At 42.1% G+C, this 20,898-nt stretch overlaps 1 protein-coding gene and 1 long non-coding RNA gene across 6 annotated transcripts in view; one reads left to right on the forward strand and one right to left on the reverse strand.

Moving 5' to 3' along the window:
• The window catches only part of DIP2B (disco interacting protein 2 homolog B), a 190,829-nt gene that overhangs the window by 135,320 nt on the left and 34,611 nt on the right, over positions 1 to 20,898 (reverse strand). The window lies entirely within an intron of this gene.
• Positions 4 to 3,265, forward strand: LOC310671783. Its single transcript, XR_014508187.1, has 2 exons — positions 4 to 623; positions 788 to 3,265. It is a non-coding gene; the product is annotated as an uncharacterized lncRNA (long non-coding RNA).

Consider the following 20,898-nt stretch of genomic DNA (forward strand, 5'->3'; position numbering starts at 1 on the left):
ATGTCTTAAAATATGCAGGTCAGAAGCATGCCACTTCCCTTACATTGTTTACATTTAAAGAAAAGCGCTGGAAACTATTAATATGCTAATCTTAGCCAAGAGATCTACATGACATAGCACTGTTCAATAATCCACTCCAGAGTTTAGCTTTCACCGAGGTATGGGAATGGAAAATTTTCAGAGGAGAGAGAGAGGAAAAAAAGAGAACAGCTACGAAAATTTTCCATTACAGAAAATTTTCCGCTCCACATCACTGCTAAACACACAGAGCAGTGTCTCATTTCTCATTAGGAGCTAGAGAGAGACTGGAAGGCTTTTGTATCGAAATCAGTTCAGTTTTTGAGAGGATACTTTGTGCTTTGGGACTGTATTTTGAATTAATCATCATGCCTAACCAGAAAAAAACTGGTGTGTGGCACCACTATATAGAAATCATTGAAGGAAGAAAGAGAGTTGGTCAATGTAAATACTGTGGCCAGACGTACGCGAATAATGCAACCAGGATGAAGAGGCATCTGACAATATGCAAGAATTGTCCAGAAAGAATTCAATCCTCATACAAGAAGCTACTGCAGTTAAGTGCTGGAACAACATCTGGGAAAAGTCTACTTCAGGAATTAATTGTAAGTAAACCAACTAATATATTTAACAGCAATACAGACTTGTATCTCTAGCAAATTATTTCTTAAAACCAGAAAGTGCTTTAAGGTAAGGTTGACAAGAGAGCTCCAGATTTAGAGTAGGCTAAAAAAAATCCTTCTCTCCCCTCCCCTCCCCTTTGTTCCAGGAACTGGGTAACTCAAGTGAAACAGCGAATTTGCCAAACATGAAAACTGAAAGTGTTGAGCTGCCAGCTCTGGGGAAGGGAGAAGCAGCAGGGCCATCTTTTTCAAGGTCAGTGACACAAGATATGCCATCTGTAGGTAGCCACTCAAGACAATCAGATTTTTTAGCAAACTTTGAGGACAAAATGTCAAAGGAAGATCAAGAAAGAGCAGATGAGACGTTAGCTCGAGCTATATTTGCAAGCAGTACGTCTCTTTCCATAGTTGAAAATCAATACTGGAAGGATTTTTACAAGCTGATTCGCCCATCATATAAATTGCCATCCCATTATTGCTTAGCACATCCTCTTTTAGACAGAGAGTACAACAGAGTTCAAACAATGGTAGCTCAAAGGATCAGCCGAGCAGAATGGCTGACACTCATGCCAAAGAGGTGGACTAATACACAAGGAAACTCTCTTCTCAGCATTATGTTTGCAACACCTGAAGCGATATTCCTCAAAGCAATTGCTACCAAACCTTCTCATCATATTGGTGAATACATAGCCAACATACTGGGTGAAGAAATTGAAAGTGCAGGTCCACCCAGGGTACAAGCCCTTGTAACCGACAATACGAGTAACATGAGAGGCACAGGGGAAATATTAAAGTCAAAGTACCCACACTTAATAGTATTTGTCTGTTCTGCTCACGGGTTGAACCTTCTAGCAAAAGATATCTTAAGTGTGAGTACGATGAAAACAATATTGGCAACCGGCAAAGCAATTGTGAAGGTATTCAACAATCACCCAATAGCTAATCAGGCACTGAAGAAATTACAGAAAGAGAAGCAGGGGGGGGAAAGTGCCCTTTTATTGCCATCAGAAACTAGATGGAGCTCAGCTACCAAGTGTTTAGAGAGCCTACTGCATACAATGAACTGTTTGCAGCACGCTTCAACAGAAGAAATGGTATCCCAGATTATTCCTCAGAACATTCGTAAGCAGATTCTCGATGACGTGTTTTGGGTTAAAGTTCAAGATGCATACAATTTGCTACTACCAATTTCAGAGGCTACTAAGAAGCTTGAAGATGCACCAATCCTTTCAAATATTCCAGAGATGTTCAGAAAGCTGAATGAAAATCTAATTCAGCTTTTGCCTTCTTCACCTCTCTCTAAAGAAGAGGCGGAAGTAATAAAGCAAGGATTTACTAAAGTATCTGAGATATGCTCTCATCCAGTTCATCTGGCAGCAAATCTACTGGACCCTCAGCACTGTGGACAACATTTATCAGAATCTGATATAGCCACTGCTCTTGATATAATTATGGAACTAGCTAAGAATATCCCTAACATTAATGAAAGAGCTGTGATGGCAGACATTGCTGAATATCGTGCAAAAGAGAAACTTTGGAGCCAAGACATTGTATGGCGGGCATCTGAGGCTGTTTCTCCCCTCACATGGTGGAAGGGATATTGTAACACCCGGCAATTGTCCAGGATTGCTGTAAGGATCTTCAGCATTCCACCAACAGCCACTTCCTGTGAACGGAAATGGAGAACTTTTGACGCAATCAAGACAAAGAAGAGGAACAGACTGACAAATGAACGCACTGCTAAGCTTGTTTCTGTTTCTCTCTTGCTGCAGCAGGAGAACCAGTTACAAGCACAACTAGTGAACAGGATGAAGTGTGATAAATTGCCTATAGACTCGTTGCAGATTAAATCATTGTTCGGTGAAAGAGAATGTGGCTCAACAAGTTCTGAGTCAGATTCACCTCCATTTGGAGTGGAATTCACAAGAAGTGAGAGTGCCTCTACAGACAGTGAAACTGAAGGAGCCCCTCAATGAAAGTAGATCGAAGGACTACAGTGACCTATCATGCACAGCTCTTGGTGGAACAGTTTTCTCTACATTCATGATTTCCTCCTTCAAATTTAAACAATGTAAGGGAAGTCAATACTTTTTAGTTCTTGATGTCTGAAAATATTTACAAGTACCCTAATCAAAATAATTTCCGGGTAAAGCTTTGGATTTTTATATATATAAATAAATAGACTGTATTAAATATTTTTCCCTAAGTAAATATTGGAAAATCATTTGAGTTGTTCATAAAACATTTAGTTCTGAAAAGAGAAGTGTAATGTCTTCTGATTTCTGGAGTCCATGAGGTGTGGAAACAGCTTGTTCCTGATGGGCTCTCACTTTCCTGGAAAAGACACACCTGTAGCTTTGGATTGCTCCTAGATCCAACGTTATTTCTGGAGATTCGGGTAACCTCAATGGCAAAAGGTGTCTATTTCAAGCTACACCTGGTTACCTAGCTATGGCTCGCTTTGGACAGAGATGACTTGACCACTGTACTCCACCCAGCTCTTACTGATGCGTTTTATGTTTTTACTGTAATATTGTGGTTCTTTTAGCCTGTATATTGCCTTGTGATGTTTTATATGAAAGCGCAATTTATAAATTTTAAATAAAATAAACAGAACTCTAACACCGGTTGGCAGTTTATTTCCAGAACCCAATTTAAGGTGCTCACATTCATGTTTAAAGCCCAGCATGACTTAGGCCCCAAGTATCTGAAAGATGACCACCATCCCTACTTTTTTAAAATTAGGATCAGCAGAAGCAGCTCTCTTCATAGTTCCACAACTCTCAGAAGTGCATAGGGGCTTCCTATGTGGCAGCCTCTAAATTGATGGACTTCCTTTGGACAGAGGTGCACCTAGCATCTTCATTGTATAGCTTTCTTTGAATGATACACCTATTTACACTGGCCTTGGATTCTTAAGGTATTTTCCCCACCACTTTTGCTTAATTTAAACTGTCATGTTCTGGCTAGAATGGTTTTATCTGTTTTTTATCATTTCAACTACTATATCTGTTTTTATAACTGTATATTATAAAGTCATCTTGAGACCTTATGGTAGATCAGATGCCAAACTATTAAGTGCAACGGGGGAAATTCTGATTCAGTTTTTTCTGTAAAACCCACATCACTGTCTTCATTGCTGATCCTAATACCCATGTCAGGTAATAAATGCAAAATAATAGCCTGATAATAATACTAGCCATTCTCATCATTAAACTCTGAGGACATTGACCATCTTGTTCTTTTTTAATGCTTTGAGCCAGTACAAGGGAATCTTATCACAAAGACACAGTGTGCAGGAACAGACAACGAGATCTGAAATAGTTTTAAAAAATAAAAACCTCAATGCTTTGAAAGTGAGTTAATACTGAAAAGGAACATCAATAATGGAGTAAATGAAAACAAAAGGTGAGAAGTAATTGAGACCAAGATACTACTAAGTGTTGCCAAAGTCACATGAACAGTAAAATCCATCTTAACATAAAAGCTGATCTTGAGTGTTTTGTACAACAGTTTCCCAGTCTGTATTATGCTAGCTGTGGCTCATATAGAACATTATTATGCATGTCTACTTAGAAGTTAAAACCCCATGGAGTTTAATGGGACTTATTCAGAAAAGTGTACATCGCCAATATATTATTGAACTGGTTCTATCGACTCTACCCCAACATTAACTATGACATTGTCTCATGATGAAAATAAGAATAGTTGAAAACAGCCAGGCTGAAAGTAATTGAAACAAAAGGCTTTCAGGAAGAGCATCACATCCCTAATCAGAACACTGAACAATTAAGAGGAAAGAGAAACAAGGTGCTGTATATATGCAAATGGATTTTGAAATGTTTAAGGTTATCCTCTGTAGGTAAATCTACACACTAACGTAAACCCACACACTGAGTCATGAAAAGCGACTCCGCTCTAAACATACAAGGTCTTCACTCTTCCATGTACTGTAAGTGAAATATCTCTTTTCTTTACTGAAAGTGTAGCGTCACAGAAATGCTAAGGTGACCAAGTGTAAAGTATGAGCAAGTATAAAGCACAGGGGATTATTTTAATTGAGGTACAAGAAAATAAGGTGCCTACACTGAGAATGGTACTTGGCTATCTAATGGTTTTTTGTTGCTGACATCTGTGTATCTTGGGAGACAATGAAGTGCGCCTCAGGGACTGAAGACAAACTGCTGTGTTAGCAGCCCCAAAGTGACTTCCCTGGGGCACAAGCCTGAGCAGTGTGTATGGAGGCCCTGGGCTGCCCAGACAACAAGAACCCCACCCTTGATCTCACTGATGTGGTCCAAAGGAAAGCAGTGAGGAGGGAAGAAGCGAGGAAGGAAATGGTAGACAAACTGAGAAATGGAGAGATGGGCACAGGAAAGGAGGTTAGATACAGAAAACTGAGCTGTGCCAGGCGTAAGTATTTAGTATTCCCTTGATTTTCTTTGATTGCATAGCCTAAGTAGACAGGACTAAGACCCCAGACTTCCTCACAAGGCTTTCTGCACTGTATGCCTGCCTGAGAATCCCTCTATCTAGGCTGCCATCTGATCTCCCTGACAAATGAATGGTGTTGAGAAATAGGCTCTTTCTGGCACCCAATAGGCAAGTTCTCTTTCTCTCTCTGCCATCCAGAGCGTACCCCCATTAGCTTAGAATGCTCCTTTTCCACAGCGACTCCAACTTATTTTGTAAAGTTTTGCTCATGTCCACCCACAATCCTCCTGATGCCAGCCTCTGACCTATTACTATAGCCTGACACTGTCCTAGATGAGAGCTAGGAAGCAGCTGCACACTGCAGCCAGTTATCAGATGCTCCAGCACCACTCACGTGAACAAGAGGAAGGCATCAGCAGGCTTGGAGAAGAACAAAGAATATATTGGGGGGGGATCTAAGCGGGGCCCCAAAACAGCCCAACCGGAGGGTGGGGCATGGATGGAAAACAGTATGTGAAAGAATAGAATGAAACAACTGGAATCCTGAACATCAGCATGCTACACTGTGACGTTTTCTTGCAGGTCTGCCTTGTTCTTTACAATCCTCATCATCACTCAGATGGGTGAACACCTATCTCCCGCTAAAATATGACTCTCTCTTTTTTTGTTGCAATCAACGTGTGTTGGGGAAAGTATAATGAATCACAAAAGTCATCCTACTCATAATGCTTTCAAAGGCCAACAAGAGTCTGGCAAATCTCAAAAATCCAAGTGTGCCAAACAATGAATTGGACTGACGACATAACACCTGCTGAAACCTTTCTGTGACCATTGTTCTCTCCCAGTAACTGTAAAAAACCCACATTATAATTTGGGCTGGGGGGAGAGAGAGAGGTTCAGTTGCAACAGCTGAAAATTAAATTCCTATATTGCCCATTCCACCCCAGCCAAGGCTATGATCTCATGTTCCATGTACGCATGTTGTTTCCACTACTGGCTATGAGTTATATGACCCTAATGCTCCCTAACAAGGCCAACAACTGGACGTCACCCCACTTGCATGTACAGAGTTGCATTACTGAAATACATCAGCATCTGAAGAACAGTACCTTTTCCATCAGGATTCTACTGCTATTTGCTGATATCTGAGGCTGTTTATCAATTTTTAAAGTTCATTGGCTTCAGGTAGATGAGAACTGCTTTGCTATTCCCCTCAGTACAAGCCTACCTTGTGTGTCTTATCTTAAATATTAGATTAAGATTGTTGGAATAGGAACTTTTATACCTGTACAAAGGCCCATGCAGCAATGAATGGTTCTATGACTTGGAGCTCCAAAGCACTCATTAACTATATCACCATTTCAGAGTTCAACTAAGAACTTGCCACTTTCTTTGCTTTGCTTAATCCTAGCATATTTAGCACACAATGACAATCTGGCCTATGAGAATATGCAGAGATATTACCCACAATAAAAGTTGCACTGAATAATGCATATGCAGCATTATCTCAATGAGCCATATGTGTTGACAACCACGCACTTCCAAAACCATATTCGCAGCACCAGCATTAAATATCAATATGGTTCTACAGTATATAGATGCTTCACTTGGAGAAATTATAACTATTACCAGCTCTTTTTTCATCCACACACTACCTTCTATTGCTCTTTAAAGTGCAGTGCTGACAGCAGTAATTTCAAAATGAAAAAGTATTGCCAAGGAAGAAATCAGACATGGAAGGCCTGCAATTCAGATGAAACCCCAGAAAAAGTGAATCCTAGTAACTAGGGCTGAGTATGGCACACTGTCATCATTCAGTCTCGCTGGCATTTCACATATGCTAAATCCAGGTTGTAAGTAAATCCTGCAGAAATCTCAGCGCTGGGGAAAATAATGGAACCCCTAACTACAAAAGGGACTGCAGAACTTGTCCTACACCCTGACCTGAATTGAAAAACTGGTTGATTTTAATGGATAAAAAGTGCCCCTCAGACTCTCAGTTAACACAGTAATGTGGCAGTCTACAACACAGCCTACAAATACATACACAAAATCAGGAGTCGGAACTAAATATGAGGGACACAGAATCCTGAGTAGTAGGTAAGAATGTAAATAAAAGGACTGTGCGCTTTGACAAAGCACACAGTACTGCTTCTATACATAACATGCCCTAATGTAACTTTGAGGAGGGAGGTGTGTAAGGATAAGTGACTCAAATTTGCTCTTCAGTTTGTTGTTTTCATGAAGTCCAGTATTGTTTCTCCTGTCACCAACAAGTCCACAGGGCTTTTTAAATTATTATTTACAACAGTGTTTTTCAAACAGTGGACCTTGGGCCACTTTCAGGTAGGTTTCAGTATCATAGCCTGCCCAGTGCCTCCTCATTGGCCTGCTCTGACTCCTAGCTGCACCACCATTATGTGACTGGTGGGCCTCAGTAATTTTCAGTCATTTCAAGGGGGCCCTGGGGGTAGGAAGTTTGAGAATTTAAAATACTGATAGCCCACCTTTCCGCAGAGCACCACACTACACAAGGTACACATTGTAAATTCAAAACTGAGAGCAGTCCATATATTAGGAATCAGATGGTTTATCAGAAAAAATAAAGAATAAATCAAAACAGGAATTTGTTTCTAAATGGGAGGTTTTTAAAGAATATTTGAAAAATATTGCAGCATTCGAGGAACTTCAGTAATAGTTGTAAGGTAGATATAAGAAATTAGATTTAATGAGAATAAGCTTAATTATAAAAAAAATGTGTATTGGCAATAAGTAATATGAATTTGAAATATGGAATAGACGGGAGGTTGGGTCTTTAGTGTTAAGACTAATAGATGTTTTATTGTTTGCTAAGAATATTATGTGTCTATGGTTATTTTTGTAATTTGTGTATAATTTGGTATTTGTGTTTTTTGTTTGTTCGTTTTTCTTGTTGTATAAATAAAAAACTTTAAATAAACAAAACTAAAAGCAGTCCAAGAGACACTTTTACTCTCGTCTCCACACTTTTACTTTTGTCTCTTTCACCCCATGCACTGCTCCAGGGGTTCTCCTGACTCTCCACAGCAGACCTGGAGGAGGCACAGGGCACAGGCAGGGGAGGTGGGAGGTAGGAAAGCCCTGTTGCACTAGCGGGAGCTCTTGCACAGGATTACACTAGCATGAACCCAGCAAAAAAAAAAAAAAAAAAAAAATCCCTCTAGATCAGGAATGGGGAACCTATGACTCTCCAGATATGTTTGACTCCAACTCCCATAATTCCTGGCTATTGGCCATGCTGTCTGAGGTTGATGGAAGTTAAGGTCCAACAATATCTGGAGGGTCACAGATTCCTCACCTTTTCTGGACATAGAAATAACAGCATACAGCATCAATTGCAAATATAAGACTTCCCTTCAACATCCCTACTAAATTTTAGTAATATTTACCCACTTATCTCCTCCTACAGAGCTTTGAAAATCTAACCTGATCCCTCAAGAATCAGTTATTATTCCTCATTTGCAAATGATGCTTTGATCTCTATATCTAGAAGAAAAATGTTTAGTTTAGAGCTGTGGCTGGATTGTGAGTGCCATCTGGTTTGCTTTTTGAAAAATTTCCTTTGCTCAGGCTTCAACGTGATAACTGCAAGCCTTAACATGTCCCAAACTGGCACATCCGATACTTGTCTGTCTGCTTTATGATTGCTCATGACAAAGCAGCTTGTTTAGCTTACCTGAAACTTTATTTTGTTAAAATATTGGTTAGTAAAATTGTGCAATAGGCCTGAGGCATTCAGCTGCAGAACATACCAGTTTGCATTTAAACCCAACTGTGTGTTGAAGTAAGCTTTACTCTGTTGACTGGCAAGAGTCTCCCACCCCACTCTTCTGAATGTACATTACATTCTACATTACATCCAACAAGATTTTCAAGGTTCAGCTGAAAAGCCCTTTGAGGAAAGGGGCTAGTCAAAACTTAAATAAACCACAAGCACTGGCTTGCATGTAAAGCTAAGCCAGAATTCTAGCTTGTTTCTTCCCTGGAGGGCTGAACAAGAAGCAGGGGAAGAACAAAGTAGATGTTCATCTTAAACCATGCTTGTAAGTCAGTATTTGAAATCCATATACCCAATGGCATAGTGTGGGTTGCCAACGCCCGGGGCCATGTAGAAGTGGGTAGGTTGGGAGGGAGGACAATGGACAGAGTTCACACAGGCATACAACTACCTAAAGGTGTCAATGTCACCCAGGAAATCACAGTCACAGAGATAAGAAGAGTTCTGTTTTCTGGAAAGGTCACTTCCTGGTTTGCATGAAGAAGGTGTTTTTAATGGAGCCCAGTGATGGAATCGCACAACTGTATTGAGGCAGCACTGGGTGTTGATATTTTGCACCCCTAACAATTCTGGGCCTGGGGCAATCGCTCCAATGTCCCCCCTCAAGCTACACCATTGCATATATCTACCACTTGGGGCTCAGCCATTTTTTAAGTTTTCAACCTCTTAATGTCTGAGGATCTCTCATCAAAATATATTTACATGACATTTTTAAATGGGGTAAAATTGTACAATTTTCAGTTCTCATGAAAATCACATACAGTGGTACCTTGGGTTAAGTACTTAATTCGTTCCGGAGGTCCGTTCTTAACCTGAAACTGTTCTTAACCTGAAGCACCACTTTAGCTAATGGGGCCTCCCGCTCCCGCCGGAGCACGATTTCTGTTCTCATCCTGAAGCAAAGTTCTTAAACAGAGGTACTATTTCTGGGTTAGCGGAGTCTGTAACCTGAAGCGTATGTAACCTGAAGCGTATGTAACCCGAGGTACCACTGTAATTTAAATGTATCAGGTTTGCCGGGTCATATTCCCTCTGAGAACTCAAAATTCAGAACAGGACTGGGAAGCACTGGAGCAGGAGGACTCTGGAGGGAAGGAGAGGGCATGAGACTATGCAGAACAGCCCTCCTGATGAAGCCTCCACCTCTGCCCCTAGATCTGACAAGGCAGAAGACCCAAGAGCTGGCCCTGCCCAGCCTGTAGAGAACAAATAGGCAACAGGCGTCTCCTACTGTGACAGAGCAGAAGAGGTCTGAGGAGGAGGTGCACCCAGCTATCCCTCTCACGGGGAGAGGCCCTGTATCATGAGAAGGGAGGAGACTTGTTCCCTTTGGAGAAGTGCCCACCTCCAGGCCAGGAGTGATCACAGGAAAAGGATAGCTGAGTCTTCTCTGCCCCTGCAGGGAAGTAGGGAAACATGTTGGAACAACGTTGCAGCTCTCACACAGTCTTGGCACTCTTGAACCTTGGCCTTTGCTCTCAGGCTGGATTTATTGCTGCTACTCCGCTGCCTCTGAAGAGCACGCAGAGGAGAATCTGCTCTTTCCTACCCAATGAGCCTGAGTCATTGAGGCTGCTTTAATAAAAGTTTACTTCTTTACTCCTATGCAAACACCTCCATTGTCTGGCTTTGGACAGGATCCAAGACACACTGCCCATCAAGTATGGCTTCATAGCCAACATGTTAGAAAAAATGATAATACAGTATAGTACCGTATTTTTGTCCTATAGGGCGCACCGGCCCATAGGACGCACCTCGTTTTTTTGGGGGGGGGGGGAAATGAATAAAAAAAATTTATTCCTTCCCCCCAGCTGCGGCTGCCGCCCCAAGCCTAGCGGACACCCACCAGAAGCAAGAGGAGCCCTCCGGAGGGCTCCCCGTGCTTCGGGCGGCAGGGTGCTGCCGGCAAGCCTTGTGAGCCCGTGGGAACTCCCACAGGGCTTGCAAGGCTTGCGGCTAGCTTCCTGAAGCCTGGAGAGCAAGAGGGGTCGGTGCGCACCGATGCCTCTCGCTCTCCAGGCTTCAGCGAAAGCCTGCATTCGCCCCATAGGACGCACACACATTTCCCCTTCATTTTTGGAGGGGGAAAAGTGGGTCCTATGGGGCGAAAAATACGGTAATTTGTATGGAAACAGTGTACACAAATAATGGAATCCCTCCTTTCAGCTAGCTTCTGCTAGCTACTCTTACAAAAGCGTGACTTCTTAAAGGCGAGTATCAACATTAATAGAAAATTATTAATGCACTCCATCTAATAAACTCCCCTTGCTGTGACTATCCAGTTTTTGAACCTAAAGGGGGAAAAGGGAGCATTCTCTAAGAGTGACAACTGTCTGTTCTGGGTTCGATTTTTGTACTCTGCATGTGTTATTTGCAAAATTGATTTTCATTATCAAAATGTCCTTAGTGGACATAGCTGGAATAACCATCTGAAATAAATGTGTAAGTATTATATAAAACAAAACCAACCCTTTATACATTTGTAAAATACCATCATTTTACAGTTTAAGGAAAACCCTTAAACTGAGTTCCTGGCATCAGATACTACAAGCCATTCCTTGAACAGCAGGAAAGTGCCACAATTTTAGATTTTGGAACAAGAAGACAATGGAGAAAAAATAACACTGCCACAGAAACCAGTTAAGTCAGGTGCTGGATGCCAGCAGTCCTGCACCTGGTTTAAATTGTCACTCCCTGAATTAAAGTAGAAAGTTCCTCTGTTCTCTTAGTATAGTATTAAAGATGAGTAAAATGAAAACCTATCTTGCACTTTTGACAGGCTGACTGCTGCAAGCATCTGAAAAATGTTCCACTCCAGTACTGTTTATGATATTGCAATATGGCTTCAGTTTGGTCTCCTGTGCAGGTAATCAAAAGGGTTCAGTTGGTCCTCTCAGGGGAGGCATTGCTTTAAGTCCAGAAATGCAATCCCATCAAGTCAACTTTACAATAGGGTGCCCCTGTAGGAGATGGCCCCTTTAATCAAGTGTCCAAATTTAGCTACACTCAATTGCCACTGGTCTCCACAAAAGAAAAGAAAATTATTTCTAGCAGGGTAGGGAACCACCCTGCTAATTATTACCTTGACCATACTAGAGAAACTGTACTGCTGTACATATGGATGCACAGGGAGGAAGTAGTGTTTGAAATTAGCCAGGCGCCAGGCGCATTTTGCTACTGGCGAGGGTCCAATTGCGACCATCTAGAGATCTCTGGATGCCAGGTTGGAGACTGACATCTCCATCTTTCTTAAGCAACAGAGCAGAACAGCTTTTTTACTGCATTTATATCCCAGCTTTTTCTCCAAGGAGAATATAGTTCACCTCCCTCCTCAGTTAACCCCTACAGTGATCCAGTGAGGTAGGGTCAAGATGCTGTGACTCGCCCAACATCACCCAGTGAGCTTCATGACTGAGTGGGGATTGTGTTATTTGATGTTATAAAACATAAAGTGTTATAGAAATGAAATGAATAGCAGCAGCAGCAGCAACGATAATAATGATAATAAAATCCCATTGCAAAAAAAGTTTCAATGCACCCAAGTTTGATTTCTTCAGACTGTTGGGGCCCAAGAATTGAATTCTTCGCTCCCTGTCCTATGTTCTGGAGGTCATTTGTCTACACATTGTAGCCTCCATATATGCTCCCACTTCCTATTTTTGCATTGCAACTTAAATCTTTTTTGACTCACCCTTCCTTCATTTGCATGCTTCCAGCTTCTTGTGTGTATACAAGGTGCTGGTAATTGAGTTGTTATGTTTGTTTAGCTAATTCCCCCCAAATAAGTAGTCAATGCTAATACTTTAGTAGACCTCATTTCCCCCAAGAAATGTGTATATTTTGCTGAGCTATTCCCTATTGCAGCGATGAATGTGTATATTTTGATTCTGTGTGTTGAGTAAACATTATTTCTGTGGCTTGGGAAAGACCTGCTGGGTAAGATCTGCCAAGACTCACTATTGCCATGGTTCAAAGATCCTAATAGACGAGAAGCTTAGAACGTGCATAAGGGAAACACAGCCCTACCACGGAGGCCTGTTAACAGTACTGTTTAAGAGTAGCGAATGGTGAATCAAGAGTTACCCATTAATGCCAACCCTATTACTTCTTCTGGAGGGATGGAAGTGTTAGTAACAGCAAAAACAGTTTTCTGGCTGCTTAAAAACTAACCAATTTATTATGGCATAATGTGTGTGGACTATAGCCCTCATTATTAGAGGCACGAAATGTTATCCTGAATTATATATTACCATATACAAGCGGGGCGGGGGGGCACGAATGCAAACACTGAGGTCAGAGGGAAATGCAATGCAAAAAATATGTAATTAAACACTGATCATTCACGAAACACTTAGCACAGAAATTCTGGCACACAGGTGGTGCTGTGGTCTAAACCACAGAGCCTAGGGCTCGCCCATCAGAAGGTTGGTGGTTCGAATCCCCACGACCCGAGGTGAGCTCCCATTGCTCAGTCCCAGCTCCTGCCCACCTAGCAGTTCGGAAGCACGTCAAAGTGCAAGTAGATAAATAGGTACCGCTCTGGCGAGAAGGTAAACGGCGTTTCCGTGTGCTGCTCTGGTTTGCCAGAAGCAGCGGCTTAGTCATGCTGGCCACATGACCCGGAAGCTGTCTGAAGACAAACGCCGGCTCCCTCGGTCAGTAAAGCGAGATGAGCATGCAACCCCAGAGTCATCCACAACTGGACCTAACGGTCAGGGATACCTTTACCTTTTAAGCCATGGCAGTAATGCCCTCTTGTTGTTATCCCATGGTAATATGTGCGGGGGGGGGGGATGTACAAGATGACAATACAAGGTGCTGGAACCAAAGGTTCTCATGCTGGGTGGCTAAACAAAGCATGAAAGTCAACCAGATCCAAGCAATCCTAACCAAACAAGTAGAAAAACAGGAGAAAGGGGAACTGAATTTCACCAGCACACTTCTCTCTGAAACACAGAAAAACCAGAGGACAAGATAATTTTTCCCTTCGGTTGGTTACTGCTTTTGCCCTCATTGCTGTCCTGCCAGACAAAATGCCCTGAAGAAGTAACATGCTGAACAGAACACGTTAGTTTGATAAATTTAAACGCAGCAGCAGAGACCTTGGTGAATCTAATCTTTGGTGACATGCAAAAGTGGGTAATTCTTTCCATGTGGTTGCCTTTTTAGAAAAGGATACATCAAGGAAGCAGCTTGGGCTACATTGGTTTCTCATTCTAGAAACATTTTTCTCTGACTTGCAAAAGGTTGACCAGAGAACAACTTTCTGCTTCCTTTCACTCTAGGCACGGATGAAGCTGGACTCTCAGCTTACGGCCTCACCCTAACAGAAATTATCAGCAACTTGTGATGGCAGTCGGTGGGGACAGCAAGCCCTTCTCATTTATGTATTTAACAAGAACTAATATTGTATGAAGGCTTCCCAAACTCAATTAAAAGTTTCACTATATTATCAGTAAAAAAAGGTAAAGAGACCCCTGACCATTAGGTCCAGTCGTGACCAGCTCTGGGGTTGCGGCGCTCATCTCGCTTTATTGGCCGAGGGAGCCGGGATACAGCTTCCGGGTGATGTGGCCAGCATGACTAAGCCGCTTCTGGCAAACCAGAGCAGCGCATGGAAACGCTGTTTACCTTCCCGCTGAAGTGGTACCTATTTATCTACTTGCACTTTGAGGTGCTTTCGAACTGCTAGGTTGGCAGGAGCAGGGACTGAGCAACGGGAGCTCACCTCATTGCAGGGATTCGAGCCGCCGACCTTCTGATCAGCAAGCCCTAGGCTCTGTGGTTTAACCCACAGCGCCACCCTTATATTATCAGTAGGTGGGGAGCAAAGAGACACTCTTTCAGAGGGAGGAGGCAAAACGAAGAAAGGCCTCTTGAACAGTCCGTAAATGTGAACAAATCCCAAAATCTCTTGGGCTCTAGTTTCTGCAAGCCCCCTGCTATCAGAAAAGTGCCTAAAACAGGGGTGCACAACCTGCGGCCCTCCAGGTTGTGAGTTGTAGTTCAGAAACATCTGGGGGGCTGCAGGTTGTACACCCCTGGCCTAAAAGGAAGAGTTTTCGAAAACTAGTCACACCATTGACATCATTATGTGTGCCCCTGCTTCACTTGGTATTTTCAGCAACAAGCCGAGGCTGACTGTAAAGCACAGTGGATAAAACAACAATTTTAACCCCCCCCCCCCAATATAATTTAATGTCCTTTAAAAATAACACTTGTTTAAAATGTCATTTGAATGTAATGCATCATAAGCTAATCCTCTCCCATCCGTGTCACACTGCATGCTGCTTAAGCGGGTGCCCTAAACCTTGGCAGCAGCTTGCCAGGGGGAGGGGAGAAGGAGCCAGGCTGTACAAGCAGAACTTCGCATGCAGTTTTTTTGAATCTCTGCCTTAATCTCTTACAACTAAATCCATGACGTAATATCAAGCACAATGAGATAAAGCCTGCTTTTCAAAGCAAAATGAATGCACTCAGTTTTAAAAATCAGAATCCTGAAGTGAAGAATTAGACATATGATCATAGACCAATTACCATATTTATTATTGTGCAAAGTATTTATGACTACCAAGCAAACAGCATGGAGAAATATCATTCTGCCAGGAAACAACCCTCCTTCATTTCTGGAATGTTCTGGGCCCTTAAGTACTTCAAGTGTGTGATCTTGCTTAGCATCCTTGCATGTGCCCTAGTGCCGATGAAACAGACATTCTTAATTCCATAACTGCTTCCCTAAGCAGATATAAATTCTGTTGATCAAATGGCGTGTTCACTGTGTGACCAGAGGCTTTAGATTATGCTCTTGGGCAGTACAAAAGCTCTATTTAGTTGCAAGCAGATATGTTTCATTATAGCAACCAAATTATATGCAAGTTTATTTGTGACATATATGAGATAGGAAGCTGGAAGCTTGATTTACATCACTGTACCCTGCAATAACCTCAAAGTAATCATCCAGTTCACAGATTTTAATCAAACTCAAGTGAGTGTAACTGTGCAAAGAAGTGAGTTTCTATGTATGCATTAATATGTAAAATCACTTCACTAACCTGGAAGAATATAAAAAATTTTGCCAGCCCACATGTTTTTGCAGCCCACTCCCCTATATTTCCCTGTACTTCAGTGAGGCTTGCACACTGGGGCCGCAAAAGTACCTGCTTTGGTATCAACTGTTTGCCCTCTCAAACTGCTACTACCCTGAGCAACTGCTCCCAATTACGTCAGAAACTTTCTAGATCTTAGAGGAAGAAGTCGGGATTCAGGAAGCAGGTAACCTGAGTTCCCAATGACTCTTCTGATGAGTCTTGAGAGATTCATCTCCAAAACATAGGGTTGCCATATTTCAAAAAGTAAAAACTAGGATACCCCAAAAGTTGTTGGGTTTTTTCAGAAGGACATATTTCAACCCTACAAAAACAACTCTGCTTTCCAAAAAAGAAGCCCTTGTTGAAGCCCTTTCCGAGGTGCTCCCCTGAACTCAGAACATCCAAAAGCCTCCATGGCCCCCCAAAAGCCCCAAACTGAAGGCCAAGGAAAAATGGGTGCTAAAAGGAGGGAAGGGGAGGATCTATGGAGCTGGGAGAAAGTGAAAACCCGGCAGGAGTATCGGGAGGGAAGCCACAAATAAACAGACAAGGAAGAACAAAAGAAAAATCCCTTCCAAGATGGCGTTCCTGCCTCTTCTCCTTTGCTGTGCCTGGAGCAGCCAGTGATACAACCTGCAGTAGAGCTGGCAGGACGTAGAACTTGAGGGGGTTGTCCCAGTCCCCAAGGTGTATTCTCTAAAAGATTTAACTTCCTGCCAGTGGAGAGATGAATGGACCCATATCATGAAACACATTCATCCCTACAGGAGAATCCTCTGATGTCTTAAGAGGCAGTACCCTTCCTTCACTACTGCCTTTTCATCCTTAACCACTCCAACTCCACATAAACTTTTCTCGTTTTTAGTTTATTACTGCAACACTTTACGTCTAAGGGGTGATTAATTTCTGAACTGAGACCACCCGTGATCCTTTCTTTCATATGTTATACTTCACCCATGTTAATGCAGTCCCCAGAGACTGTCAGGTCTCCTTGTGAAGAAAAAGAACAATGTTTTGTGAACCAGTCTTTGTTACCCCTAAATATGTCCTCTTGCACACAGAAATTAGAGCAATTAAAGAGCTGAAAAGAAAGCATTTCTCTCCATTCTTTAAATGCACTGTACAGCAAAAGTTCCAAAGCACATTCTAAACCCTATGTTCTAAACAGAGAAACCAGAGAACATCAGATAGTTCAGATTGAGTTGGTCTGAAGTATGATGTCTTGTAACCCTCTTCTGAATCTTACTGGAGAATAGACTCTTGCACTCAGCGCTACAACATTCTCCGTTTCTTGAGGAATTCTGTTCCATTTCTGACCACCATTAAGTAACATCTCTATTGGCACAAAGTACATAAATGTGTGTAATGAAGCCCAGATCTTTTCTCCACCTTCTTCTTAATGAACAGCAGCCCCTGAAGACTACAGTGTTTAGCATAGGAGGGAAAGCACAACCTTTCCACAAGAAACTTTTGTTAGTTTGTTTAAAATGCCTTTGAATCTTTTTCCCCACTCCCAGAGTTGCATACGTGTAAACACATAGCTAAAAACCTACAGAGAGGAGTAGCTGAGGGAATTTTGAGTGAGGAAATAGCCAGCAGGAAAATTATGCATCCCACTTCTGCTCAGGTTTAGCCTTGTAAAACTATTTTTCGTTTTAAATACTTTCAGTATTTTGCAACCAGCATTTGTATATAACGTGTAGCTTGACCATATAAAAGCAAGGCCAAAAACAAAACATGCACGATTGCTGTGCAAGCAGGCAGTGACGCTGCTTGAAGTGCTAATGTCTTCCGTGCCACAAGCTTCATGCTGAGATCTGAAGGCAAGGAGGAAATTTATTCTCTTTAAAATGGATCCATCTCTAAGGGAACGCTGAAAAGAGTTGCCTTTGCTGCAAGCTGAATGCAGACCAAAAGGAGACTGCAGAAAGAACTTCCCAGGGACATCTACCACACATATATAATTTGGCTGCACTGCCTAGAATTTAATCAAAGGACTCTGGGCTGCAGCAGAAGCATCAGCATTGCCAAGTATCAGCTGACTGAGGAGGACTACACTGCAAAGGGACTGTGCTGCACGTGCAGCTGAAGCCTCTGCAGTTTTTTTCATGCCAGCAGACTGCGCCATCACAAGTCACCCACAAAGTCCAGCATAAAACTGCCAGGAAAAAAGTACAGTGCACCGCAGGGTGAAGACCTGGGCAAGTAATGGCTTCCTATCCTGCAGTTCACAATAAAAATGCAAAGTTTTTACAAACACACACAGAGCGACCAGAAATTCCCATTTACACAATTATGTTTTTATTAGTAAATATTCCATAACTTCCTGGAAATGGGGGGAAGTGAGAGGCAGAAAACAGACACATCCGACTTCAAAGGCTAGATCCAGAAGCTGAAGTTAGTGCAGAATGCTGTGGCACAGTTGCTGACCAGAGTGAGACCCTGTCAGCAACTAACATCTCTGCTCAGAGACCTGCACCTAGTAAGGAGCTACTAGCATTTGTATATAAAGCCCATAACAGCTTGGGACCAGTTTACTTACAAAATTGCTTTACCCCAGACATGCCCACTCGGCCACTTCGATCAGAACAGGCACTGTTACAGGTACACATAATAGTCATCCTCCATTCTTTTAGTATGGCAGCATCCACATTCCCTGCTTATTGACACCAGGATGCCTTCACTGTACTCTTTTCGATGCCTGCTAAAAGTATTTTTGTTCAGGCAAGCCTATCCAGTCATGTAGAAGCTGTCAAGTGTTTTAATTTGGTTTTTAGATTATTATCATAGAATTGTGGAGTTGGAAGGGGCTACAAGGGTCATCTAATCCAACCCCTGGTTTCTCCCTCTGCAGCAGTGAGAGGGCCAACCGCGATGGCAGTTTCACTCAGTGGTATGAGTCCCTCTGACTCCTCCAGGGCCCGTCTGAAGCTTGTTTCTCCCTTGGCGCTGGTAGCAGAGGGACTCAGGAGGCAGCGATTTCACCAGCAATATACAGTGGTGAAGCCGTCATCACGGTCTTCCCCTAATAATAATAATAATAATAATAATAATAATAATAATATCCTGCCCTCCCCAGCTGAAGCCGGGCTCAGAGCGCCTAACAACAGTAAAATGATACCGGTCCTGGGTGATATATGGCTATATAGTGGTACCTTGGTACTCAAATGGCTTGCCTCCCGAACAAATCGGCACCCGAACGCCACAAACCTGGAAGTAAGTGTTCTAGTTTGCGAACATTTTTCGGAAGCCAAATGTCCGATGTAGCTTATACAGCTTACGACTGAGTGCAGGAAGCTCCCGCAGCCAATCGGAAGCCGTGCCTTGGTTTTCTAATGGTTTCAGGAGTCAAACAGATTAAGTTCAAGAACCAAGGCACCACTGTATCGCCCAGGCCTACTTCACAGATAGTTCCCAACTTGTGTCTTCTCTATGTCAGTGTCAAGCCATATCAAGAAATATAGACTACTGGCATAAAAACCTTCCATACATCCAGGGGAAGACTATGGCAAATACCTTCACTTTTAGGCTGCCTTCTATGGAAGCTATTCCACAAAGGGCTGTGGCAGATGTTGTAACATACATAGTTGCCCAGACTTAACAAACAGCCATGATGCTGTGCACAAGAAACTCCTGTGTCTAGTCCTATATCCTTACCAATATGTAACACCTGCAAAGACCAGCAGGCTCTGAACTGCTTGGCCTAGTTTTTAAATTTACCATTCCTCAACTAATCACCTTCCATCACCATTCTCCTGCCAACAGTCCCACAACAGGGGTTTTTTGCTCAAAAACTAAAAAGAATACTGCAAACGTATGCATCAACTCTACCCCCACAAGGTTTGAATCCCTAAGAAATCTGACTAAAAAGATATTGCAGAGATCCTAAGTCTTGTGTGAAAAGAATACAAACCCGGCACTATCTAACACAGATTCCCATTTTACTTAATTGTTTGTCAAGCCCCCTTTACAAATCAGATTGACCTCTGCACTCTTGCAGGATATGGAAATCTCAGCCAAGTTCATCATCTCTACCCAGACAAGATTAAATCTCTCCACTGCCTGTTTTGTTCCTAAACTTTCAGTGACACTTGCTTTAGCAAGGCAGCAACAATATCTCTTCCTTACACAACCACCGACTCTCCTTACTCCTGTCTATATCCAATCAGGAATCAAGTTGCTGGTTTTGGATTCTCAGCCAAGTCAAGATTTAATAACTGAAAAGCCTTTTGAATACTAAATCAAAGAGCCTTAAAATATAGGCTATATTTCATCAGCTACTGCCTTCTCTCAACAGGCAAGCAACAAAAAAAGCTTAAGCCAGAACTAATTTGTTACTTTTTATTTTGCTATAAATATGAAAAAAGAACATAAACTTACACTTGCTTTGCATGTTCTCCAACTGAGTTCTATCACCACAGCCCCAGTAGTGTTTGAAGACAGAAATCTTATGTCTAACTAGGATTCAACATACAGCCACTTGGCTCCATTATAAAAAATTCTGATTCAGTTTGGCAATATTCTGTTTTGCAAAACAGACACTTCAGGGATGTATTTTAAAAGCAACAGGTAATAAGCAATGGGGCAGTACTAGTCCTACCCCAAGCAGACCTGTTCTTTTCAATGGATCTACTCTGGGTATATAATTTAGCTGGATGATAATAATAATAATAATAATAATAATAATAATAATAATAATAATAATAATAATAATACGCTGCCCATCTGGATGGGCTTCCCTAGCCACTCGGGGCGGCTTCCAACAAAATATTAATACAACATGAAATCAGAAGTCTATATATTAAAAAAAAATCTCCTCACTGTTTTAATTCAAGTTATCTAGGTGTATAGCCAAGAAACACAATGGAATAATTTGCTTCTGACTCATTCATCCCCAGTTTTCCAAAGGCTGCTCTCA

Source organism: Podarcis tiliguerta (genome assembly GCF_965153285.1).
Source record: "Podarcis tiliguerta genome assembly, chromosome: 2".
In the NCBI taxonomy this organism is placed as follows: domain Eukaryota; kingdom Metazoa; phylum Chordata; class Lepidosauria; order Squamata; family Lacertidae; genus Podarcis; species Podarcis tiliguerta.